This window comes from Globicephala melas, chromosome 3 (genome assembly GCF_963455315.2).
Source record: "Globicephala melas chromosome 3, mGloMel1.2, whole genome shotgun sequence".
Taxonomy (NCBI): Eukaryota; Metazoa; Chordata; class Mammalia; order Artiodactyla; family Delphinidae; genus Globicephala; species Globicephala melas.
The window spans coordinates 117404262-117410444 of NC_083316.1; the positions used below are offsets into that span (position 1 = coordinate 117404262).

At 41.7% G+C, this 6183-nt stretch overlaps 1 pseudogene; it reads left to right on the forward strand.

The window, feature by feature from the left end:
• Nucleotides 1–295: 295 nt before the first annotated feature.
• Nucleotides 296–5237, forward strand: LOC132597101 (protocadherin beta-2-like; annotated as a pseudogene).
• The last annotated feature ends 946 nt before the right edge of the window (nt 5238–6183 follow it).

Here is a 6183-nt window from a genome sequence, read left to right on the forward strand (position 1 = left end):
ATTCCATAAAATTGGTGATGTTGACACTTACCTGCTCATCCTACAAGTACTTCCAGAAGAAGACTTCACCTCTTTAAGGATTATCTCAGAACTCTGGAATAAAAAGAAAATGCCTTGGTCCTTCCTTCCAGAATTTTCTTTCCATTGAATGTAAAAAAAAAAAAAATTCCCATATTCTGCCAACCTAATGCAAGACAGAGAGACGGGAGATACATCTCTTTAACATCACCTTATCTCCAATTAAATTAGGTTACTTGAAGCTAAAAACAAGATAGTATATGGAGACAGCTATCACCCTTGGCATTCTTGCTTTTTGGGCTCTGGGTAAAAAGTAGAGGAAACACCCCCTTTCTGAATAATGCTATAGTTATTGTTTTATTGCTCTATCTTCAGTAGTGTTTTCTTTTCTTCTGAAGCATAGCTAATTGTTAATTTATAGTCACAAGTACCAATGCCTTAGCTATTTTTATCTTTTGTTTACCTATAAGACAACTGATCTGGACATTTCAAAAAATTCAATATCAATAAAATACAGGGGACTGTTCTAGAATAAACAGATGTAACACCAATACAATCATGAAACTTGGTTTAAAAACATTTTCTAAGACATTCCTTATGTCAAGTGGTTAAGAAAATAAGTGCATTTGTAAAAGGAAGTCAAGAGTGAATATGAATTCTTATTTAAGTTGAAGAAAACTGGGGGAGGATAATGGAAGGATAATTTTAAAAAGTTATTAGGGACTGGATTTTAGTTAATATGGAACTATTGTTACTTCGGTACATTGAGAGACACTACTTGAAAATATTCCATTTAGATTGCCATCAGTCTGAAAGAAAGGATTGGGATGTTTTGGTAAAAGTAAACACTCGGAAAGGACGCAGGGTGGCGCTGCAGCATTAGAAGTAGAAGGAAGAAAGCTACCAGTCTGCGCTCCTCTAGCCAGATGCTCTGCTAAAGAAGCAAGCAGGAAAAGGAGGCTTTCTAAGGCAGTTGCTCCGGGAAATCAGGGCCATAGGCATCTCCACTTATCCCAGTGTCTGAGTGATACTGGGAGATAGATCAGCGACAACGTGAATCCGAGCTGGGTCAAGTTTGCTGGGAGACGAGAGTGCGATGGAGGCAGGAGAGAGGAAGAAATGCTTTCTGAAACAAAGGCAAGTCTTGATATTCTTTGTTTGGCTGGGCATAGCTCAGGCTGGCTCTGAGCCTAGGCGTTATTCAGTGGCCGAGGAGATGGACAGTGGCTCCTTTGTGGCCAATCTGTTGAAAGACTTGGGGTTGGAGGTAGATGATCTAGCTGCTCGGGCCCCCCGGGTCGTTTCCAAAGGGAAAAAAATGCGTTTGCATTTTGATAGGCAGACCGGGGATTTGTTGTTAAATGAGAAACTGGACCGGGAGGAGCTGTGTGGCCCTACCGAGCCCTGTGTACTACCTTTCCAGATGTTACTGGAAAATCCCTTGAAGTTTTTCCAGGCTGAGCTACGGATTAGGGACATAAATGATCATTCTCCAGTTTTCCTAGACAAAGAAATAATATTGAAAATTTCAGAAAGTATCACTCCTGGAACTACTTTCCTAATAGAGCGTGCCCAGGACTTAGATGTAGGAAGCAACAGTCTCCAAAGTTACACAGTCAGCCCCAATTCCCACTTCCATCTTAAATTACAAGACAGTTCCGACGGCACAATATTACCACGGCTGGTGCTGGACAAAGCACTGGATAGAGAGGAACAGCCTGAGATCAGATTAACCGTCACAGCGCTGGATGGCGGGATTCCACCCAGGTCTGGGACCACCCTAATCCACATTGAAGTCTTAGACATCAATGATAATGCCCCCGAGTTTGCAAAGCTGCACTATGAGGCGCATGTCCTAGAAAACAGCCCCATTGGATCCCATGTTGCCACTGTCTCTGCCAGAGATTTAGATATTGGAACCTATGGAGAAATATCTTATGTACTTTCCCAAGCATCTGAGGATATTCGGAAGACATTTTGGAATAAATGCAAAATCGGGAGAACTCCTTTTAACACAGGAACTGGATTTTGAATCTATTCAGACTTATACATTAAATATTCAGGCGACAGATGGTGGGGGCCTTTCTGGCAGTTGTGTGGTGTTTGTCCAAGTGATGGATTTGAATGACAACCCGCTGGAACTGACCATGTCAACGCTTATCACTGAGATCCCAGAAACCTTGCAGGAGACTGTAATTGCTGTATTCAGCGTTTCAGATCCTGACTCTGGAGACAATGGAAGGATGGTTTGCTCCATCCAAGATGATGTTCCCTTCATTCTTAAACACTCTGTTGAGAATTTTTACAGTTTAGTCACAAACGCAGCCCTGGACCGAGAAACAAGATCCGAATATAACATCACCATCACCGTCACAGATATGGGGACACCGAGACTGAAAACCCAGCACAACATAACCGTGCTGGTGTCCGACGTGAACGACAACGCCCCCGCCTTCACCCAGACCTCCTACACCCTGTCCGTCCGCGAGAACAACAGCCCCGCCCTGCACATCGGCAGCGTCCGCGCCACAGAGACGCGGGCGCCAACACCCAGGTCACCTACTCGCTGCTGCCGCCCCTCGACGCGCACGTGCCCCTGGCCTCCCTGGTGTCCATCAACCCGGACAACGGCCACCTGTTCGCCCTGAGGTCCCTGGACTACGAGGCCCTGCGGGCGTTCGAGTTCCGCGTGGGCGCCGCCGACAGCGGCTCGCCCGCGCTCAGCAGCCAGGTGCTGGTGCGCGTGCTCGTGGCGGACGACAACGACAACGCGCCCTTCGTGCTGTACCCGCTGCAGAACACCTCGGCGCCCTGCACCGAGCTGGTGCCCAGGGCGGCCGAGGCGGGTTACCTGGTGACCAAGGTGGTGGCGGTGGACGGCGACTCTGGCCAGAACGCCTGGCTGTCGTACCAACTGCTCAAGGCTACGGAGCCCGGGCTGTTCGGCGTGTGGGCGCACAACGGCGAGGTGCGCACGGCCCGGCTGCTGAGCGAGCGCGACGCGGCCAAGCACAGGCTGCTGGTGCTGGTCAAGGACAACGGCGAGCCTCCGCTCTCGGCCAGCGTCACGCTGCACGTGCTGCTGGTGGACGGCTTCTCGCGGCCCTACCTGCCGGCCCCGGAAGCGGAAGCGGCGGACGCGGCCCCGACCGCCCCGCTCACCGTCTACCTGCTGGTCGCCTTGGCGTCGGTGTCGTCGCTCTTCCTCTTCTCGGTGCTGGTGTTCGTCGCGGTGCGGCTGTGCAGGAGGGGCGGGGCTGCCTCGGTGGGTCGCTGCTCGGTGCCCGAGGGCCCCTTTCCAGGCCACCTGGTGGACGTCAGCGGCACGGAGACCCTGTCCCAGAGCTACCAGTACGAGGTGTGTCTGACGGGAGGCTCCGGGTTCAATGAGTTGAACGTCTTGAAGCCGATTCTCCCTAGTGGTCTGGTTCAAGACACTGGGCAGGACTAGTGCAAAAAGGCAATTGCAAGAATAGCGTAGGTTTCATTAACAGAAGAATCAGAAAGTTGTCTGGCTACGAATGCTTTCTTTTAAGTCAAGGCTCTTGAGTTGATATAGTATTTTCTTTATATCTTGATTTTACTTTCTGTCTAGTTAACCCTGCATGTTCTTTTTTGATCTACTTCCTACCTTTTCAATCCAGTATTAATGCCTCTTTCTTTTTCTAATAGGTGAGTAAAAATAAATGCATTATCTTTTAATGATGATTTCAAATAGGGTTATTTAAGGTAGTTATTTCAAATTCTCTATGCAAAGCAATGTAGAGAGAGTTCTGAACCACCAATATTAATAATTTACCCTATTGAATATAGTCAGGTAATATTCTTTATAATACTCCTAAAGCAGCTTTGTCTGTGGTTAATGAAGTGGATAACTAAAAATGTTTTAATATGTACCATTTTAAGGTGTATCATCCTGTAGGGGCTTAGTACTCAAATACAACTTACACATATAATTCATTTTCTGTTTTGACATTTGCAATTAATATTTCAACACTGTATATGCTTATATTGGCTAAAAATGGACAAAAAATGTAGGTCAGATTACTCCTAGATTTGCCTAAAGTGTATTTATGATGGATGACTGAGAAAAAAAATTAAAGATAGGCATTTTGAACAACTGATCGTGCTTTTTCGTTTGGCATGAAAAGATTATTTAATAAGCATCTGGTGGAATGACAATTTGTTTTTTAACTTCTGAGATGTAAGTATTATCAACCTGAGGGCCATTTTAAAAAAATTTCAAGAAAGTACATGTATATATGTTCTCTAAATGCTTTATAGCAAAAGTGGTGTCCCATCCAATCCTACTTTAAAAAAATTAATATCTACTTGGCATTTATATGGTGATATATGAAGGAAATATTTTCTCTGTTTCCTCTCTTAGTTCCCTCCTTCAGATTTCAACCTGACATGACTTAGGATTATGTATTGTACTTTGGGATAAACACTGCCCAACCACATCAGCATTCTACCTCCTATAGAGTAATTAAAAGAAGATTAGAAGAATGGGAAGTTCTAAAGGGGAGAGAGCGATATCACTGTGAAAGTCTAAATTAACTACAACTAAGAATAAACTCTTGAAGCAACCAAACATCAATTTTTATGTCTATTTTGAATGAAATAGAAAAAAACCTTATTTTAAAGTACAAAATATTTAGTCTCCAATTATCAAATCTGATTAGGAAAAAATAAAATTTCTCCTCATAGGCATTTTCTCATCCAGAGGCATAGAACTTTCCAGAAATTGAATACTCATGACTAGAAGAAAGAGAACTGAAGTTTCTCAAATTTTTGAAAATTCTCAAAAGAGAAAAAGAATGTTGTTAACTAGATGTTAACTAGACTTATGTCATCATTTGCAATATGCACAAATATCAAATCATTGTCACACCTGAAGCCAATATAGTGTTACATGTCAATTACAGCTCAAAAATTTAAAATGCCTAATGACTGTTAAAAAAAAAATTTAATACTGACATGTCTTCAATCACACATAAAGTTATAATCATATTAAAATGGTGTTATTTTAGGTATGAGAGTGAAATACACGAATCCTTACTAATCAGGGGAAAGACAGTATTTCCTTTCACTCATTAAGTACTTTATAGAGATATTGAATCTGAATCTTTGGTCAGATTTCTTTTTCTTCTTTTCATACTTAGCTGAATTTTCATGAAGATCAGAGAAAAGGCAAAGAATTCTGATCAAGACTTCTCTGTATTTGGCTGGCTAAGTTGCAGCTCATGTGAGAACCAGGGAAGTTTTCAACTACAGAAAATATGGAGGCCAGTTCTTTTTTGGCCAATATGGTATATGATTTTGGACTCAAATTGGAGGCACTATATAACCGGGGAGTTATTTAGACCCAGACATAAGAAGACAGATACGTAATAATATCTTAGTTGATAGATGCACTGAATTCACATATTGTTGAGAAGTGATCAGAGTTTCGTAAAACCAGAAAAGATCATATGGACTAAATTTGAAGATAGGAAAAAATTATACCTTACTCTTGGTTCAAAGTTGCTTTTATTTCTTGGCTATTGGAAACCTTTTACCCTTTTATTTGAAGACAACTTTCAGAAACTTCTTTACCTGGATATTTTATTAAGTACATGACAGAGAGGGCACTATATGTATAGTACTAAGTATCTTTGCCACTTTTTGGAACTCCCCCAACCGAAAGTCCAGAACTAGGTAAAAATGATGACTTTCTACATTCATAATAATTTCCCAGTAGTTTTTCTTTTAAAGGATGGACAAATTCATTACTGTGAATTATTTCCAGATTGATCTCTTACTAATATTCTAATCTAGTTTTTAATACTGAAAGGCAAAGAGATGAAAATGAACTTTAAACTTTTATGTAGAGTTGTTAAAAGACTAAACTATATTCAAATATCACTCATTAAAACTAGTGAACTAACTTACCACACTTTTAATAAATCTTCCTTAATCCTTGAATATGGCTTCCTTGCAAATGGGGACTTTAAAAAATGACAGTTTTTAAACATATATTCCACTACTATATTTTGCTTTTTAGAGTAGATTGTTACATGTTTTAAAGCTGGCAACTTATTAGGCATAATTCAGTTATTTGTATGTCTAATCCTCATGTTCTTAGCCAATAGTTTGGTTGGTCATAGATTTTAAAATGTAAAC